We start from the raw sequence: 22,019 nt of genomic DNA on the forward strand, positions 1-22,019 counted from the left end.
AAGGTGCAACGTTACAAACCCTTATAAACCCAGAAGACACGCCATTTCATCGTACCACTAAACCATGTCTCTATATTTCGTGCCTCCTCCTTGCTATTTTACTGTTCATCTTCTTACTTCTCTGCTACGTTTCTCAGGCAAACCTTATCAAAACTGTACTTTGTTTCCAATGGCGACTTCACAAACTCAATCTGATGATTCTTTTAGTTTCGAAGATTTCCAAAAAAAATCCTTACTAGGCAGTATGTAAATCCAAACTTCCTTGCACAAGCCAATGCTGACCTCAATGAATTTTATCTGGGTCTATCGTTTAATAATGCCGAAGCTGTTGGACAAGTGGCGGTGGGTCAGTTGTTGCCTTGCACTCAAGGTCCTCCATTCCTGAACTCTCTGCCATTGAGGCCAATTCGCGAAAAAGGTATTCGCATTTGGCCCAAAGCTGATGTTATTTTTCATAGATGGCATGCACGTCTTGTGAATCATGGCCCCACCAAGGTGATTTTTGATCGTGCTAGGATTTCAGATTTATTAGAAATTTCTCTTCAACCCCCAATTTGTGACCCGGTGTTTTTTCCTATTGCTTTGAGTTTTTGGTCTTCTGAGTATAACACCTTCGTTTTCCCTCTTGGTCCCATGTCTATTACTTTAAGTGATGTTGAAGCCCTAGTAAATCTTCCACCTTTGGGCGATACCATCTTTCCTGGTATCTTGATTTCCAGTGTTGCCCCGAAATTTGACAAGAAACTTACTGAGTCCTATTCAAGCTTGCAAGACTTTTATAATCACTCAAGCGCTGAACCTTCCCATGCTGAGCGATTGGCCTTTCTTCAGATTTGACTCTGTAAATATATTCTTTGTGTGCAAAGTATGAAACCTTCTATGAGCTACTTACCCATAGCGCATGAATTGGCGCGTGGTAGGCTTTTGAACTTATGTTCCTTCTTTTTAGCCATCCTTTATAGAGGCATGACTTCCCTTCAGTTTCAACTGAAGAATGGTGCATCTCCCACTGGCAGTGGCCCCCTTTGGTTCACTCAACTATGGTTGAGAGCATATTTTTCACCACTTGGTGCTCCATCCATTTCCCTTCGTTTTGCTAGATGCTATGGGCTAGCCATTGATCCATTGACCCCTGTAAATATGTCCAGTAGGGGCATTTTTTCATTCTTTTATGCCTTAAATTCGATTCCTTCTTTCTTTCCTTTTCCTGCTCACTTGACTCCAGATTATGTGCAACCTCCATCCACCCTAGACAGTGCGAGTGCCTCTCTGCTTGTTTGGGTTCAGTTTTTGATTGGGAGGGAATTGTTCCACGATATCTTAACTGGAACCAATGCCAAAGCTGGGGTTGAAATATATGCTCCCCAATTTTTTGCTCGCCAACTTATTTTGGCCAAATTTGGCCTGTTCCTCCTTGTTACTCCAAAAATTTAACAGACTGCTTTCACACTATTAATAAGGCAGAGGCACAAGCTATAGATGCTCGCAACATTCTTTTGATGAGCAAATTTTCATTAGCCCCTTTCAATTCTAGTTGTGTTGTCTATCCTCTTTTTGAACAGTTTTGGCCATTAGTAAAACGTCGATTGTTTGCAACTGATGCTAATCGTGCCTTCCATTTACTGACCAGCCAGGCACTCCCTCTACTTCTCCTATTTTGGTCACCCCTGTGTCCATTAGGAATCCTTCCTCCCCTACTTGCGTTAAACATTCTATCCATCCATCTGCTTCTCTACCTGCCAAGGCTACTGCAGCTAAAGGTGCTTTAAGCCGCAAATGGCCAGCTTCAGCATCTCCCATTTTGCAGGATGATAATGATGAAGATGATGGCGCTCCTCTCATCCTTAGGAGAAAGGTAATTGAATTTGTTTATTCACAAACATACTTTTCTATGTACTAATGGTTTACTTGAATTCCTCAGAAAAGTTCAGCCTCTCCTTCGAAGGCTTTGGTTTTGGCAGCCCCTACTCCATCATCTTCTGTTGAAGCTGCTTCGTCCAAATCAGCTGATGAAGGGATTATGCTTAAAGAGAAACCCTTAGTCCTGGAACCTTCATCACAACTAGTAGAAAGGCCACTTTCTTCCCAGGGCGCCGACCCCCCAAACGTCGAACCAGAAGGTAATACATATTTTGATGTTTTATCTTTGCTTGTGCTACTGGTTTCTGATTCGTTGCTTCTTGAATTATGGAGAGGCTCCCATGGGCCTTCCCGTTGTGGCAGAGTCTTCTCGCCCAGATAAGGGAAAATCCCCACAGGTGGTGGAGCCAACTGGTGATATGCCTAAACTTTCCAAGATTGCTGATGAGGTAACATTTTGCTTCACTTTCATTTTCGCTTCGTTTATTGTAGTGAAAGTCCTCAATGTTGGCATTTTTCTTTGCAGGATGCTGATGACATTGTGCATTCCATCCAGGACTTGTTTACATCGTTTAGTCAAGACGTCTCGCCCTACTTCAACCAGTCATCCTTTTGCTTCTTCAGAGGAAAATATGAAGTTCTCAAGCAGTCGATATTTGAGTACGTGTCTTTCATGGACATGGATATCGGCAAGGCTAGTGCTACTAAACATAAGGATAAGCTTGACCTGTTGAGTGTGAAATTGGCGCAAGCACTCACACTTCCGTCGCTCAATGTTTCTGCTGACTTTAAAGCGACTTTGAAGGTTGTTCACTCTGACATCCTCTCCTTGCTAGCCAAAAATGTTGAACTAAAGGCCAGGAGTACTCAATATCTTCGTGCTGCATCTGAAAGAGAGTCTTTGCTTCTAGAGATTAACAAAGCCGAGGATGAATTAAAAGAAATCTCTTCCAACGTTATGATCGAAGACTCTTTGATGACAAGTTTGGCTGGAGAGATGAAGGAGCTTCAAGCACAAATGGACGACTGTAGGGCGAGAATGGCTGCTAAAAAGCATAATGCTTGCTAAGGAATTGAACGAACCAAGTCTTTGGTTGAGCAGTACAAAAAGCTAGAAGTTGATGACGATTTTGTAGCTGAATTAAATGTCGCTTCTTCTCAGCAGAGCGAAGATTGGGGAGACTTAGGGAAAGAATTCGTTCGACTTGGGGTGAATTGAAATTAAGACATCTAATGCCTTAACTTTCCTTTTGTAACTTCATACTAACTTTCCTTTTGTAACTTCGCACTAATTGCCATTGCTAATTTTGAATGTAATAGCAGTTATCGTCATTAATGAACGACTAATTTGTCTACTTGCGTATTAATTGACGTTGTCCTTAATCGTCAACCTCCCAAGCATTTGATTGATTTATGTTAAGATTCATGTACATTCTTGGTATTTCCGTTTCTTTTCCCAAGACTTTGGGCCATTTGGTTTCAGTTATTAGGCACGAATGTGGCCATTCACATTCTGTCTTTTCACCTTCACGCCTCTATAAATGCATGTGTATTTCGCACTCATCATTTTCATTTCCATTCTTTTCTTCAAAAAATAATTTGCTACCGTCGTTTGGCATCTCAACAATTGATCCAAAATTTTCGTCTTCCATAGAAATGGATCATTTGATCCGCCCATTTTGCTATCTGTTTTGATGTCACCTTTGGTATGGGAGATATAGGAAATATTCTTTGGCCAGCAAAGTTCTTCCCATCGTCTCCATGTTCTTTATAAGGAGTTCAATGATGGAAGGCAATTTTTGAGGATGCTTTTCAAGCCACTTTGCTTGCTGAGAGTGCTTCTCAGGCTCCTTGCCCGTTATTGCAGCAATGCGATTAGGCAGGCGATTTGAGGGTACTTTTCTTCCTTTTTGCTTGTTGAGAGTGCTTGCCTCTCTGCTTGCCCTTACAGCAGTGCGATCAGAACGACGACCAAGGCCGGTTCACCCTCTTACTTGGCAATCGATCGAGAAATTAGTTTGCTCTTAATTGTAGCTTATGGGGCATTTAGTATTTTGTATCTCACAATTTGTAATGTATATTTGATAATAAAGGAATTTATTTGAACGTATTTCCTTCTGGCCCTATTTATCTATGATCTTTCAACGTAATTTGATTAAGCTTTTATTTGTTCATTCTCCCATAAGGAAGGAATACACTTTTTTAAATATTTGCCATTAATGAATCTCATGTGCTTGGTGCCATCTAAATCTTCTAAATGGTAAGCTCCATTAAGCAACACACTATTTACTTTATATGGCCCTTCCCAATTGGGCGATCACTTGCCATACTTTGGATCCTTACTATCCAAAGGGAGTATTGTTTTCCAAACCAATTCGCCCAGGCTAAATGACTTGACTATAACTTTTTTATTGTAAAACTTAGCCATCCTTCGTTTTTGAACTTGCAATCTATCTAGGACGTTCAACTTTAATTCGTCCAACTCCAATAAGTTTTGAACTAGTGATTCGGTATACTACTATCACTTAACTTATGTTGCAAACACACTCTGATTGATCGTACATTGATTTCCATAGGCAAAACGGCCTCTTGTCCATAAGTAAGTTGGAAAGGAGTAACTTTGGTACTTGATCGAGGCGACGTCCTATAAGCCCATAAGGCTTTGTTTAGACATTCGTGCCAATTTCTGGCATTTTCATCTATCATTTTCCTTATGATATTTTTTAGAATCTTATTAGAAGATTCTGCTTGTCCGTTAGATTAATCGTAATATGGTGTGGAGTTCACTAATTTAACTCCAAACTCGCTCAAGAATTTATTCACTTGATCGCCATTTAAAGAAGTTCCGTGATCGACCATCAAAGAATTTATTACACATTTTAGTAATATACCATCAGAGCGTTTCTTAAACAACTCTTCATCTATCAGTGTATAGTTTAGCAAATGCAACTTCATTTTTCTACTGCCTCCTTTATTAGGTTCTTTAAGGAACCTTTTAATCTCTGCCCTCTAATCTATTGCATCTCCAGCTTGTATGCAATGAATTTCAATCCTTCTCGCCCTTCTTTGGACTACGGGCAATATTATTCCATATTCATAAGTAGATTTTCAATCTAAAGCTTTTGAATACCCTGAAGCCATCTGGGCCAACTCATTTGCTATGTCATTATATATTCTATTAACACATTGAAGCTCTACTTGGTCGAATTCTTCCAACAATTCTTAGGCGATTTCATATTGACTTAAAATGGAATCACTTTGACATTTAAAATCACCGATCAATTGATGAATTATCAATTGAGAATCGCCTCTAACGATCACATTCTTTACCTCCATATCTATTATTAATTCTAAACCCACGATTAAGGCTTCATATTCGGCTTGATTATTGGTGCACATCCTATCCATAGTGAATGCGAACTTGTAACAAAATGCTACTTCTACTCCTGCAACTTTAGAGGTTTTCGACCCGTCAAAATATAAAACCCAAGGTCTTAATTCGAATGAATTGATTTCTAATTCAATTTCCTCAAGCATGTCAAGACATGGATGATCGGCCAGAAAGTTAGCCAAATTCTGATTTTTGATTGCCTTTTGGGGTATGTATTGTATTTCGAATTCTGATAATGCTAACGTCCAAAGGCCTACCCTCTGATGTAAAATAGGGTAGAGAGCTTATACTTAATCAAATTTACTCTAGAAATCAAAGAAATGGTTATGAGCCGTAAATAAGCCCTTAATTTCGTACACATGAAATACAATGGAAGACATAATTTTTCAATGACAGAGTAATTACATTCACATTTTGTTAACCGTCTACTCAAGTAGTAAATCGCCCTTTCTTAACCAAATTGGTCTTCTTGCACGACCATTCCAGCTATTGATTCTTGTTCAGCAGATATATACACTTTCATTGGCCGTCCTTGGATTGGTGACACCAACACTGGTGGACTTGATAAATATGTCTTTAGACTTTCAAAAGCCTTTTGATGCTCTTCTTTCCAGACGAATTCGTCCTGATTTTTCATCTTTAAAAGTGGTGAAAAAGCTTTAGTTCGCCCTGCACAGTTAGAAATAAAGTGTCTTAAAAAATTTACTTGGCCTAGGAACCTTTGCAATTCTTCTTTATTGTTAGGTGGTTTGACCTCTAAAATGACCTTCGCTTTATTTTTATCAAGTTCAATTCCCCTTTTGTGTACTAAGAAACCAAGGAAGTTTCCTGCATTAACGCTAAATGCACATTTCAAGGGATTCAATTTTAGTTTATATTGCTTCATTCGCTCAAATGAACATCTCAATTGTTCAAAATGATCATCTTCTTTAATGGATTTGACCAATATATCATCTACATACACCTTAACAAACTTGCCTATCATATCATGAAAAACCAAGTTCATTGCCCTTTGATAAGTCGCTCCTGCATTTTTCAGGCCGAAAGGCATAACTACCCATTCAAAACATCCTAGAGATCCAGGGCACCTAAAGATAGTTTTGTGTATATCTTCCTCAGCTATATAAATTTGATTGTATCCTGAATACCCATCCATGAAGAAATATATTACGTGTTCGACAGTCGAGTCTACTAAAGAATCTACTGTAGGCATTGGATATTCATCTTTGGGTATGGCTATGTTTAAGTTCCTAAAGTTTATGCACACCCTTAATTTACCATTCTTTTTTAGCACTGGCATGATATTGGACAACCACTCTAAATATTTGGCTGTTCTAATAAAGTCTGCTTTTAATAATCGCTCTATTTCTTTCTTAATCTTAGGAGCAAAACGCCTAGGAGGTTGCTTATGAGGTTTAAAATTTGGCTTGATTGGCAATATATGTTCCACCAAATCTCTATCTAAACCAAGCATATGTTCATATTCTCAAGCAAAACAACCTTATATTCCTTTAATAAAGCGATTAATTTATCACTAACTTCTTGATCGAGCATCTGACTGAAGAATATTGAACGATCTTCCCCTTCATTGCCAATATTCACTTTAATCAGAGGGTCTTGTGCTTGAGCGTATCCAGGCTTAGAAATAAAATGTCTTAAAAAATTTACTTGGCGTAGGAACCTTTGCAATTCTTCTTTATTGCTAGGTGGTTTGACCTCTAAAATGGCCTTCGCTTTATTTTTATCAAGTTCAATTCCCCTTTTGTGTACTAAGAAACCAAGGAAGTTTCCTGTATTAACGCTAAATGCACATTTCAAGGGATTTAATTTTAGTTTATATTGCTTTATTCGCTCAAAGGAACATCTCAATTGTTCAAAATGGTCCTCTTCTTTAATGGATTTGACCACTATATCATCTACATACACCTCAAAAAACTTGCCTATCATATCATGAAAAATCAAGTTCATTGCCCTTTGATAAGCCGCTCCTGCATTTTTCAGGCCGAAAGGCATAACTACCCATTCAAAACACCCTAGAGATCCAGGGCACCTAAAGATAGTTTTGTGTATATCTTCCTCAGCTATATAAATTTGATTGTATCCTGAATAAACATCCATGAAGGAATATATTACGTGTTTGGCAGTCGAGTCTACTAAAGAATCTACTGTAGGCATTGGATATTCATCTTTGGGTGTGGCTATGTTTAAGTTCCTAAAGTCTATGCACACCCTTAATTTACCATTCTTTTTTAGCACTGGCACGATATTGGACAACCACTCTAAATATTTGGCTGTTCTAATAAAGCCTGCTTTTAATAATCGCTCTATTTCTTTCTTAATCTTAGGAGCAAAACGCCTAGGAGGTTGCTTATGAGGTTTAAAATTTGGCTTGATTGGCAATATATGTTCCACCAAATCTCTATCTAAACCAGGCATATGTTCATATTCCCAAGCAAAACAATCCTTATATTCCTTTAATAAAGCGATTAATTTATCACTAACCTCTTGATCGAGCATCTGACTGAAGAATATTGAACGATCTTCCCCTCCATTGCTAATATTCACTTTAATCAGAGGGTCTTGTGCTTGAGCGTATCCAGGCTTAGTGATCCTCATTACTTCATCGTCCATTTCCCTTATAGGCACTTCTTTTTCTAAACAGTCCACCTTGTTGACTTCTTGGCCAATACTTTGTTCCAACTCGAACACTACCATTTTGTCTCCTAATTTCGTGTTGTCTTTACATTCTGTATTGAAAGCCATTAATTTGGCTTTGAAGGCCTGAACATCGGCCATTTGCCTTTGTTGCTTACAACTCATTTAAAACTCCTTGATTACTTATTTGCCAATTACTGGCTTTTCCAGGACCACTATGTTTGACCTCATTTGACTAAACATTTCAGTGAGTGCATCTACCGAAAATGGCTCTTAGTTCTGTGCAACAATTTGAGTTTCTTCTCCATCTTGGACCACTCTGACAGGTCCGTAATTTCCTTTGTACATGAACCTTTTCACTGAGTTTGCTTCTGCGATAAAAGGTCTATGATCTACTTGCACCACTTCTGCTTCACCCTTGTCATTCCAAAAAATCAGGCATTGATGGAACGATGAAGGTATGTAGCGACTTTCGTGTATCTAATCCCTTCCTAATAACACATTGTAACTAGTAGGACCATCTATTAAGAAGAAAACTGTGGTCCTAGAAGTTGTCCCTACAGTTATGTCCAATGGCATAACCCCTTTAGCTGGAGTTGCTCCTCCATTGAAACTTGTAAAGATGACTTCTATTGGAATCACATCACTTTCTGTCTTTGCAAATTTCCTCATCATCCTAGATGGAATGGTGTTTATCGCTGCTCCATTATCGATAAGTATTTTCGCCACAGGTATACCGTTAACTAAAGCCTTAACATACAATGGTCTCAAGTGTTTAGTTAACTTCATGGCTGGTCTCTTAAAAATTACCTTTTCGGCAGCATCTATTTCCACTTCCTGCTTGTTCTCTATTGAATTATCCTTTTGTGATAAGTCAACGTGCAGTATGTCGCACTGAGCTTCCACTTCCTTAATTTCCTTTTTATTGTTTTCTAATGCTTCTTCTTCGGTTACCCAACCTGTGGGAGGAGGCATTATTATTGGAGGTGATCCATACTTTTCAGAGCGAGGTACTCTCTTTTTCCTCTTGGGCATCCCGTACAGCACGTAATAATCGAAAGAACACCCAGATGTTTCTCCCAACAAGTCCACTTCACGAACTCCCTCTCGATGCAGTTGCTTCAATAGAGTATTGTGCGATACTCCTCTCTTTCTTCTTTCTGCTTCCAGATCAATTTCCTCGTTGATGTCCATCATACCATCATCCTCCTCACCATTGTAGGCCCCTCTAGAAGTTTGGTCTTCTTCACATTCCATAACACATGCTTCTTCCTCGTTATCCCCCCCCTCTTCTTCTTCTTTCTCTTTGTTCTTGAACTCATTGGCTAGTAAATAGTTATTAGCTATGACAGGAGGTAACGTACTGAACTGAATAGTAAGGGGCTGATCTGGATCTTCTCCATCCCTTTTACCTCGCTTAAACTTCGATCTCCCAGAAGAACTCTCTGGCAATTCTTCCATTGATTCACCTGTACCAGTCTCCTCACTGTCTTCGAGAACATTTTGATTGGCCACCTCGAGTAGTTTAGGTGCCATAGGACGTGGCATTCCCTGTTGTTGCCTCATCATTTGTCCATAATTCCATTGAAAATGCCTTTATTGGGTTCTAGTCATCTCGTTGAAGGGTATTACCCTTCCTGCATTATACTGGAACGAATGCCATACATTTGGTTGGCGAGGTTGCGGCCTGAATGTTTTTTCATTATTTATTGACTTGAACTGCCTCTCAGAAAGTGGTCCCCTATAGAATGATGTACCTCGCCCTCTACCGGGCTGAGCGTTTGGGAAAAAACTAGGGTGATGGTGATGCTGCCATATCCCTGGTTTCTCTGTATTTGCACTCACTTCTTTTTTACATCTTGTACACAGGACGTCTTCATTCTTTTTAGGCTCCTTCCCTTTGATACGTTCAAAGACACTGGGCTGTGGCACAGGGTCCTCTTCTCCGTCATCTATAACCAACTTGAATTTGGCAACTTGTTTTTGAAACCAGTTGTCACCATGTTCACCCCAAGTGGTTGTGGAAAAGGGTTTTCGTCCACTGCCATCTTCTTCTTATCCTCGAATGTAATTTGTCCTGATTCAATGGCGTCCTGTAACACATGGCGAAAAATCAAATAGTTGTTAGTCAAATGCAACCATGCATTATGTCACTTACAATATTTTTTACCCTTGATTTGTTCAAGGCTTGGCAATTTATGTTTATCGCTCAGCTTTATCTACTTATCCTTATATAGTTTATCAAATATAAGGTCAGCTTTGGTTACGTCGAACAAGAACGTTCTAGCCTTTTCCTTTTCATCTTTTATAGGCTCATCATTGCCTGACGATCTAGGCTTAGCCATTATAGGACAAGTATATGCGTCTCCTTTGATTAATTCGGCTGAACACATTTCGGTTTGATCGTAATACTCGTCATTAATGGTATGAATATCAAAATTTTGGTCTCTATAATAAGTCCCCTTGCTAGAATTTTTCATTTGCTCTTCTTCTCTTATTAATCATTCATACGTAATCACGTTTGCGCTCAATTGGAAAAGATCAGGAAATTCCCTATCTTGGAATTTCTTTTTCAAATCAAAGCTTAGATAACTTTGAGCGATTTTGACAAGCTCCTTTCGGGCAAAGGTACAAAACATTTACTTCTTACTGTCTGAAAACTTTGAAGGAAACCTTTTGCCCATTCGTTTGGCATTTGACGTAGTTTCGCCAAATCGGCCAAAGTAACTTTAGACTCAGTCTTATAAAACTGAGCATGGAACAATTGCTCCAATTGTTGCCATGTTTGAACAGAGTTCGCTGGCAAATTGATGAACCAAGAGAAAGCTACTCCTGTTAATGAACTAGGGAACAACCTCATTTTATGGTAGTCAGTTACTTCACCACTTTGCAGTGTGAATCACCCTATGTGTTCTAGAGTAGACACCTCTCGTAAACCGGTAAGTAATGAGAATTCTGGCACTTTATACCCTTCTAGGCCATGGATATGCTTGGTCTACCCAATTAGGGTATGGCTTTGTGTAAGTCGGCCTAATGACAGGACATACCCCAAAAGCCATTTGATCCTGTACTATTTCCATAATTTGATTTCTCAACATGACATTGAGGTCATATGAAATTCCTACATGTTGGTTGGTCGGTTGATTTGCCTGAGGCCTGATGTTTGGTCTTTGGTTGGCAACAAAGTTGCCATGATTTGGGCCATTGTTACCATTAGACTGAATATTTATTCCATCATTGACACGTGGGGTATTCTGTCCATTATTTAGGACATTGTCTCTTATATTTAGATTACCCCCCAAGTTAGATGTACCATTACCACTATTCTGATTTGGCCTTACACCATCCCCCTGGTTTGAAGTAGGTGGACCAAAAGGTGGTTCTATCCCCTGATTTGGACCTAGGACTGGGGAATTATGTCCCAAGATTGTAATATTTCGAAATTTTATGTTCGTTTAAATTTCCGTAGGATAGTGATTTAACTTTCTATATTATTTTTGGCCATAAGGTAAAAGGGGACACCACCTTTGTAGTGGTTAATGCTAGAGGTAGTTAATGAATGCAAGCATGAAGTGCTAAATGTTGTGATTATTAGTTAGTCGAAATTTAAGGCAAGTTTGGACTTGAATGAAGTGGATTATTTTGTTAGGACTTCAATTGACCAAATGATTAAATTATGTTACAATCTATAATTTTTGAATATGTAAGTTGGGTACAAGTTTAAATTTGGGATATGCTTTGCTAATAATAAAAGTTAGAGGGTTTAGATTATACTAGTTGAAAAGATAAGAGGCTTCCTTTGCAAATCTAGGTTTTGAGGCCACTTATTACCCTATAATCAATCCACTTGCCATCCATCATCACCATACACTTAGACAATAGACTAAACACGTGTACAAGCAAGGAAAAAAAAAAAGAAAAATGGGAAGGAAGAGAGGTGAGGCGGTGGAGATGGAAAAGGGAGAAAAAAAAATATCAAGCTTTTATCCTTATCTTTATATATATATATAAATACATCCATATCCATTGCCATAGAGATATTTCCTTCATTTTACAAAACACTTATACACTTATATAGAGAGCAAAAATCGAAATTAAGAAAGGAAAGGAGAAGGAAGTAAGTTTAGCACTTTCAATTCATTTCAATCGAAGATCTTCAAGTTTTACGGTAAGATACCTTCCATGCTTAAGAGTTATGATTTTCATGGTAATATTTATGCTTAAACTATGCATGAAAAACCATAATATGATTATGGTGGACAAATCCACAAAGTTAGATATCTATTTATGCCTTAGGACAAGTCCGAAGGGCACCGGCAAGCCGGAATGTGCAAGTATGAGTTTGATTGCATTCTTTTGTGTAATATTATCATGATAAAAATCCAAGCATGGTATCTTACTGAGTATTTCTTATACTCATAGTATGTTATGCTAAATTTTCAGATTCACGATCGTTGGATTGATGGAAGTTAGTTGACAAAACCGATGATGGATTAAGGACAAGGATGTTTTGTATCGAAAGTTTTCTTTTGTATGTTTTGCTCGATGACTGTTGTTCCATCTATATTTCTTATGGTATTATGTAAAATATGTACATGACATGACATGATATAATATGATATTAATAGTAGATTTTGTAATTATATCTTTCATGTTGTGATAAGAGACATTTTTGTAGTTTATTTTCCTTACAAGAGACAAAAGGCAGAAACGAGACAGTTTCTGGAGTCAATTTCAAAACAATGTTTCTTACTCTATAAAAGTCCATTTGAGTCTCTAAAAATATTTCTGTTTTCCTCTTTGAGTTTTCTAAATATGGCCGAAGGAATCACTCAATTTGGATATCTATGGCCTGAGTTATCAAGGTTTTAACGTCAAGGGGTCAATCTGGATTTCCTGTGTAATACTTCACTGTTTTTAGTAAAACGTCTATATCATATGATCTTGGAAAATTTTCATATTTTAACCTAGAAAACTCCGTGAAATTATCTTTCTAATGCCACAAATTTCATGTAAAACGGAGTTGGGATGAATTTTATAAAAATTGTCAAACTTGCTGCCCCAACTAACCTTGATAGTGCCGAGGCCGCATATGTAAAGTGTAATTTCATGTTGTCATGCACTTTTACCGGCCATCCAATTTTAAGAGAATTGTTTTATCATATTGAAAATAAGTTTCTAACATGTAATACTTCTATTTAAGAGTATATACATGTACCAAAGACTGAAGTTATTATGTTTAGTACGTGACCCTCGAAGCTTAAGTTCGGGGCGTCACAAAGATTGTCCTAGTTTGAAAGTGATTTGCAATAGGCACAACTGATTGACAAATTTGGCATACTAACTTATTCATTATTTCATTTAATGTATTTAGTTGTTTGGCCATGTTGTCATAATGTGCATTCCCATTCTGGATAAATCTTTCCATATTATGAACATTTCGTAGATTTACCAGTTCAACGACATCCTGTGTGAGTTCTCCAAGCAATGCACGCATGGTTCGAGGACTCAACTCTGTCATTGGTTCGTAATGACTGTGACTGCTCTGACTCTGTCCCTCTGTTCGTGGAGAGCTTTGCTGCTCCTCATATCGCTCCATCACAGACTGGACTCCTCCCTGACTTGTTGCTACCTTATCAGAATTGTGAGGCATATTGTTTCACATTTTGTATCTTCAACACCAAACACCAAGATCCCACCGGGTGTGCCAAATTGTTTCGCGCGGGTAGTCGCTAACAATTAAAAAGGGATCAGACGATTGTGTAAGGAACAAATCTCTTGAGATGAAGTCTCAAAAAGAGGTGTTTTATTGGCGATGATTTACAATTGAAAATAAATAGAATGCCTCCAAGGGGCGCAAACACACGAGTACTAAAAAAAATATTTAAGTTTAAACTTAGAAATCGAAATTACATATTCTCTGTTTGAGAGTATTTTATTCGGGGGTCTTTTTCTCTATGTCTTCTCTTCCTTTTATATTCCCTTGATTATTTTTTCGTGACAAACCGTTTGGAAATTGCTTGATTGCTGTATAACTACCCACTTTCTTTATGGTGGCTAACTTGTCGTGGAACTGCCGTTTCTAACTGTTGCCATTACTCTTTATCGTTCAACTGTCTTCAATTGGGCTTCTTGAATCGTAGAATGTGATAAGATCACTCAATAACTGCTTCAACAACTGCTATTCTGGATAATCATAATCTTTTATGCTTGCTAAGATCCTGAGCGATTCGAAGGTTTGGGCCAGAACGGGGTCATCGCTTTGGACGACCGTAAGGTACTCCATTCGCTCAGATTCTGGACGTCTTGCAAGTTTGGGCGATGATGTTACCGTGTTCGTGGGCTTCCATCGCATTCCTCAATAATCCTGTTTGGACCTTTATCCTAGACTCCCCAATTTGGCTTCACTCTTTGGGCTATTTGATTTAGACTGTACTTTTAGTGTGTCAACAACTATTCAACCCCATGTCCATCAAATTTTATCAAAATCTACTAAATTTTTAGCTAACCAAATAAGGTCAGACATCGAAAAATAAAAAGAAAAGAAAAGAAAATAAATTAAAAACCCACTTTAAAAAAAGTTGATCAAATAGGACCTAGGAAAATGCAGAGACCTTTGAAATATAGTAAAAAGCTTCATATTTACACAAAAACGATTCTTAAATATTAACCCAATGAGGTATCTTAAAACAATAAAATAATGTTTAAATTATGCCATGTGGACCTCTGTATAAGAAATGGGCGCCATTATTGAGCCAAACAATAAGATATGCGGCCATAAATCTCAAATAAACTCGCGATGTAATTGTCTACATGGGATAAGTAAATTTGACGTCTTCAAAAATGAAAATAACAACATAAATATTTCAATTTAATAAACAATAAATTACTCGTAAAGACCAGAATTTCACAACATAAACCCTATTTTCTACATTTGACGCACAAAAACGCCAATGCAACCTTAAAAAAAAAAAAAAAAAAAAAAAAAAAAAAAAAAAAAAAAAAAAAAAAAAAAAAAAAAAAAAAAAAAAACAATAATAATAAATACAAATAAAAATAAAAAATAAAACTAGCTTCAATTCATAAACGCTAAAAATGATAAAGTTTCGAGTGCTAAATATTCACCAGAGTTAAAAAAAAAAAAAATCAGCAGAAAAGAAAGACTATTCGAAGATTAAATAGCTAGAATATATAAATGTAAAAAGAATCAGTCTCTGAGAGAAGAAAGGGCATTGTAAGAATGCCGAATAGTATGGTGTTTTATATGTGGCTTATTAGGAAGGTTGGACAAAATTTCGAGAATCGAATCGGATCAAATCAAATTCGAATCCAATGGCTGTTCTAGGGATGGAAAGATATCCGTCAGAATAGATACCGTAGACTCATCCTGTCCTGCTTAATTGGATATTCGAGGTGGGTTCTCCGCCTTGATGTGGGTACGAGGCAGGTTATGGGTCGCCCCATCCTGTTATTTATTTTAAATAATTCAAAATTTTAAACAAAAAATTTCACGAAATTTTATTAATTTTAATGGAAGACGACAATTAAAATTATCTAAAAATTATAATAAACAATAAAAACCTTGGTTTATCAAATATATCAGAATAATTTAACTTTTAAAAATTAATTAATTAATTAATTAAAAAATTTAATAACTATATTATTGTCTCACTTTAATAAATAGGGGCAATAAAATTAATTATCAAACACTTTTTTAAAAACAGATATATAAATGTGTAAAGGCCCCACCCCTCCTTAAACAGGTAATGGGACGAGAAAATGTCCGATCAAAACTCACTCCATTGTCATTCCTAGTTCTTTTTAAGTTATATATCCAAATGAGTATTTGATCGGTTCTCGGTTTTAGATCAAGAACCGAATCTTCCTAATTTTATTTTAATTTATTTTTCTTATATGAGTCAAATTATTTTATTTTATTTTAAATAAATTTGCTAATTAATTAATTTTGCTCAAATCTAAAAAATGATTTTCTTATTTCTAATTTTCAACCAAAGTCTAACTCAATTTAATTGATTTAAATTTTACCAAAATCTATTATTTTATTTAAGGTTAGACAAAACTCCCGAACCAGATCCGACTTGACCCAAACCGAATCGAACCTAGTGGTTTTTTTTAAGTTAAATAACTGAATGAGTATCTGAATCGAGAATCGACAAATTTGGTTCGGTTCTCGATCTCAACTTAATCAAATTAACCTAGTTTTTGCCCAAATTTGTTATTCAACCATAGTGCCCTTTTTGTTTTCTAGAGAAATCGAATTGAAACTCGACTGCGGCTCTCTTAATTATTGTGAGCACGCTATCTTTCTCTTCGTGTGATTTTAACAATCAAATTTATGAAGAACTAAGCTAAAACAGACGTAAAAAGTATATAAGATTGGACTACGTTATTTTGAAAAAGCTAATATTGAATATGTCATTAATTATATTGATATAGTTTTGTAAATATTAAAATATTTAATTATAGTATGGAACCTAAGAACTGAACCCGTACGATGTCATAATTAAATTTGGACCTGTCGGTTCCACTTATTTAATAATCAAAAATTTCTGGTCCCATTTTTGTTCTCTTTAGTACCAAACCTAATTGGACAATGTCTAGCCAGAATTTTACTGTAGTGTTATTTCTACAACTTTTCTTACAGTTTTGGAGAAATCGAATTAGAGCTTCGGCTATACTCTCTTCATTATTGTGAGCTTGCTATATTTATTTTCTTGTGAATTTAACAATTAAATCTATGAAGAATTCAGCAAAGAGAGGCACAAAAGATATATATGATTGGATTACGTTATTTTCTATGACCTAAAATTGAACATATCATTTATTAAATTAATGTAGCGTTGTTATAAATATTAAAAAAAATTAATTATTGTATAGAACACAGAACTGAACCGAACTAAATGGAACCAAATCCGAACAGTTTCATAATTAAATTTGAGCCAAACGGTTCCATTTACCAAATACTCGAAAATTTGAATTTGGTTCGACTCTTTTTAGAACTGAGCCGAACCAGATCATGTCCAGCCTTACTAGTACAAAATGTCCCAACGTTTTACCATTAGAATGCAAAACGTCCCTACATTTCAATTTTTTTGCATTTTCACCCTTATTTCAATGTTTCATTATAGAAAACGTCATTCCGTCTATCTACTGTGAGTTCAACTGTTAAATGTACGCCTGAACTTATTTTTAATTTGAAACTTAAAGGATAAAATGGCCAGGCCACTTCAAAAACCTCTTCTTCCCACCATAAATATGTTATTCTTAAAAAAGAAAAGGAAAATGATTAATCAAACAAAACTGTTGAAGTCTACTGTTCATCATCATCATCATCATGGATGCTACATCTTTGAAGGTCCACTATTCATCATCACCATAACTGACGCATTTTTGCAAATTGAATTTTAATTTTCACACCTGCTCTCATTCTCATTACTATCCACAGCAAACTGGTATCCAAAATCACAAATCTCAATCCCAGAATTCTACATCAAAAGCTGAAGTTGTCTGTTAATCCCCAAATTTGAACATGTACAAAACATCCTTATGTTAAAAAATGCTTTGAGAATGACATCCTAACGTTGAAGCTATGTTTGCGCAAAACATCCCAACGTTTCAATATTTCTTGTGTAAAATGTCTCCATGTTTTGATAATTTTTGTGCATAACGTCCTCGTATTTCAGGTTTCTGTGAAAACTGCCCCTGTCATATCTTGTAAGCATTCCTTTAATTCACAGCAATAGAATCACCTTAATCAACTATAGCAACTTAAGACACTAATCAACCATGGCAACTCAACATACTGATCAAATTACAAATTTAAAACAGCTACAGAATTTAGAGTAAACCAAATTTACAACTAAAATAGGCAAAATGGAGACCTTTGGACACACTAGTTTTAGCTGTTATATTGTTAATCGTTCAGACATATGAATAAAAGAAGTTTACAATTCAAAACATAAACAAAAAAAGTGAACAGTTTGTCCCTCATTGCTTGCTGGTGGTGGTTCCCCACTAAAGTTCCTTTTGTGTTGCAATGGTTCACCACATTTTCGGCATGTCTGAGTTTAGGCTGTTCTGTTCCCTGCACTAGATATGCCTATAGAAGTCGTCTCCAAAGGGATTTCATTTTGAGAAGACTTTTTGGGCTTCTTTGCCTGACTTGAAGACTCCAGCTTATTTGGCTCCTCTTTTATTCTTTTTTGGCCTCTTAGACTTTTTGAAGTACATAGGTGGCCTGAGTGGGTTGAGACCTAGACTAGGCCATGAGTCTAGACTTGTGATTGGGGAAATTGAAGGTGTATATGTGATAAGGTAAAGATCTTTTTTGTAGATGGCATGTATATAATCAATTACAATAAGGCCTCTAGCTACCACTAAAGCAATCACATGACAACAAAATATTCCTGATAATTGCCAAGCACAACATGTACAAGTCCTTGTCTTGAGATCAACGACATGTAGTATAATGCCTGCATTGTGCCAAACTTGGAACTTCTCATTCTCTGCATATTTAGCCTACTTAATCCTTGACAGTTTACTGTTCTTATCGAGAATCTTTTGGATTCTAGAGCCTACTGTAGTTGTCCATCTATTAGTTGACTCTTTATGGGCTACAATTCTCTTCATCAAGTACAACCTAACCTCTACAAGCGTGGTTAGAATGGGCTTCTCTCTTGCAACGAAATTGTGCTATTGAATGATTCACACAAATTATTCAAAAGCATATCAGAATCCGTTCACTCTTTGAAGTAGGATTTGCTCCAATGGGTTACTAGTTTTGGTTCAAGCCAACCATACGCATCCAAGTCTAGGTCTAGCGTCTTTTGCATGTGATTAAGCCACTGTGGCACAGTAGTAGCTCTAGCTTCTTTCCAAAGATAATGCTTTTAAGCCAATCCCTTATGCGAGATACTGAAATTGTTGTACAGATGTCTAACACATGTTTTGTGCTTCGCATTCTCAAAGAAAGACATAAATGTCGAATGCAAGTCATTGTGTATATGCAAATCACCCTTCAACAACTCCAAAAACTATCTCCAATTATCTCCATTCTCAACCTCAACAACTGCATATGCTATTGGATACATACCATTATTAGCATCCACACTAACTGCAGTTAACAACTACCTAAGGTGCTCTATCTTCAGAAAGCAACCATCTGAACCAATCACTCTTCTATATCCTCTAATGAAAAAATCTTTCAAAGCTCCAAGGAAAATGTACAATCGTCTGAATTCCCCAGCATAACCATCAACCGAAGCAGTGGTCCCAATATTTGTCCTCTTTAACTCTTCACAGTAATCCCACAGTACTTTGTAATGTTCTACCAATTGGGGCTCTCCCTTCACCACTTTCATGGGGACGGTCTACAGGGTTCATAACTACTCCTCTTACGATAGGACGCTTACCTAGCCAATGCTTGGATTTGGCTTTACCCAAACTTTTCTGGTTCGCCCCAACATTTCCCACTTGTCCAACTAGTGCTGAGCAGTTTTCGAATATCAAATGGACCTCCTCAGAAGTTAATTTTAATGTGGCCGATTTTTCCTCTTTTGATATCAGTTTCGCTACAGCACCCGCTGCTCTAACTAATTGTCCACCCTTTCCAAGTGTGATTTTCATGTTATGTATGGCCGTGCCTAAGGGCATATCGGTTGAAGTAGATTCTTCTTTTTGATCAATCAAAACCCCTTCCCAAATCGTACAAGCTTCTTCCAAAGCATACGGCTTTCTAGATGTAGATGATATCTATACAGATGGATCTTTTATATATCGTACAATGAAGTACCACATGGGTGGATATCTCTATGAAACCAAATCTGCCGAATCACTCATGGTATGATCTTCTACATCCTAGGTCTTCCCGTTCTATCATCTAGCTTATGTTATTCATGTAGCATTTAGACCGAATGACTCTATGAAATTACGTCGATACTTCCACATATTATGGGTAACGTAGGAGACATCTCTATTTTTCCCTTGGGGAATCTTTAGAATTCCCACTGCTTAGCTTTCAATTCACCTCTAACCATCAAATGAAATGTGAATAACCCGTCTTTCTCTCTTTGAAAGTTTGAAAGAAGGGGAGCTTCCAGTTCTATCAGTGCTTGAAACAATTTTGTCTTCTCCATATTCCTATATCTCTATAGTCAATAATTTTATATAAGGAACTATTGAAATCAATCACTTGCTGCCATTAGTCTTCAGTTTTCTGTTGAGGTCTATCCTGTAGAGGTACTCAAATTGGATCAGTGATCGATTTCTAGGTTTCATCATAAATCTAATTGGTTACTTCCAATTACGTAAATCTATAGTTCAAATTGTACTCAAAGGCAGGGCATTTCCCATTTTTATAGGAACTTCTGTACCAGAAACAATGGTATCTCCAATTATAGCCCCTCTGGGATGTAAAATGCATCTCTTCTCACCATCCCCATAGTGCATGAGACAAATGTCTGCATTTCGATTAGGGTCGTATTCTATGGTTACAATTATACCATATATGTCTTTTTCATTTTGTCAAAAATCAATTTTACGATATAGACGCTTATGACCTCCCCCTCTATGCCTTGCGATAATGGGAACCTCTGGCATTATGATCTTTACCACAATGATGCTGTCCATAGATCACATTATTTCGTGGATTGGATTTCATTTGACTGTCTACGATTCCATTGCATGTGCTCGGGGTAGAAGTTTTGTTTAAACGTATCGCCCAAGCTATTAAGTATTTTGATTTAAGTTGTTTTCTTTCTAAGAGGCGGAATAGAATAACCCGGTTGAAGCGTAATGATCATACATCTATAATGCATTGTATGTCCCATAATAGGTCCCATTCTTCGACCCTTTCCCGAAAGTCGATGACTATTTATAGCTATTACCTTGACACGAAAGAAGAGTTTGACCCAATGCTTTATTTTTGTCCTAGTTGATCCAGATTCGACATTAGAAGTATATTGATTTTCCCCAATAATCAATACTTTTGTCTGTAAATACTGCATATTTGATTCCATCCATAAATCTATTTTCTTCCCTATGAGTTCTAGTCTCAATAAGAATGCTAGTTCTTACTGTTCATTTATTATGATATAAATATACCACACCAATTCGTTATGTATGGATGATGAGATTCCATTGATATAGAGCCAATTCCAATAGACTTATTGGAGGGTCCCATTGGCGTACATCCAGTAGAAATTGAACTTACGAATTTACCAATTATGAGGTGGGCGCTTTGACCATTCAGCCATGGATGCTTAGTGGGGATCCTCATACATGGTGAATAATCAAATTCCAATTGAAATGAAATCTTTAGGATAAATCAATACAATTTAGGAGGAATCAATGAAAGGACATCAATTCAAATCCTGGATTTCAAATTAAGAGAGATCAAGAATTCTCACTATTTCTTAGATTCATGGACCCAATTCAATTCAGTGGGATCTTTCATTCACATTTTTTCCACCAAGAACGTTTTCTAAAACTCTTTGACCCTGAATTTGGAGTATCCTACTTTAACGCAATTCATAGGGGTCAACAAGCAATCGATATTTCATGATCAAAGGTATAATACTCTTTGTAGTAGTGGTCCTTATATATCGTATTAACAATCAAAATATGGTCGAAAGAAAAACTCTCTATTTGAGAGGGCTTCTTCCTATACCTATGAATTCCATTGGACCCAGAAATGATACATTGGAAGAATCCGTTGGGCCTTCCAATATCAATAGTTTTGATTGTTTCGCTCCTGTATCTTCCAAAAGGAAAAAAGATCTCTGAGAGTTGTTTCCTGAATCCAAAAGAGAGTATTTGGGCTCTCCCAATAACTAAAAAGTGTAGCATACCTGAATCTAACTAGGGTTTGTGGCGGTGGAGGAACTGGATTGGAAAAAAAAAGGGGATTCTAGTTGTAAGATATCTAATGAAACCGTCGCTGGAACTGAGATCTTATTCAAAGAGAAAGATATCAAATATCTGGAGTTTCTTTTTTGTATAATATATGGATGATTTGATCCGTAAGGACAATGATTGGGAATTGTTTGATTGTCTTTCTTTGAGGAAGAGGGAAATAGAGTCAACTTGAATTCGA

At 36.8% G+C, this 22,019-nt stretch overlaps 1 pseudogene; it reads right to left on the reverse strand.

Moving 5' to 3' along the window:
* Positions 1–1,917: 1,917 nt before the first annotated feature.
* On the reverse strand, positions 1,918–21,180 carry LOC111365672 (annotated as a pseudogene).
* Between the last annotated feature and the right edge of the window lie 839 nt (positions 21,181–22,019).

The sequence above is a fragment of the Olea europaea genome, chromosome 17 (genome assembly GCF_002742605.1).
Source record: "Olea europaea var. sylvestris chromosome 17, O_europaea_v1, whole genome shotgun sequence".
Lineage (NCBI taxonomy): Eukaryota > Viridiplantae > Streptophyta > Magnoliopsida > Lamiales > Oleaceae > Olea > Olea europaea.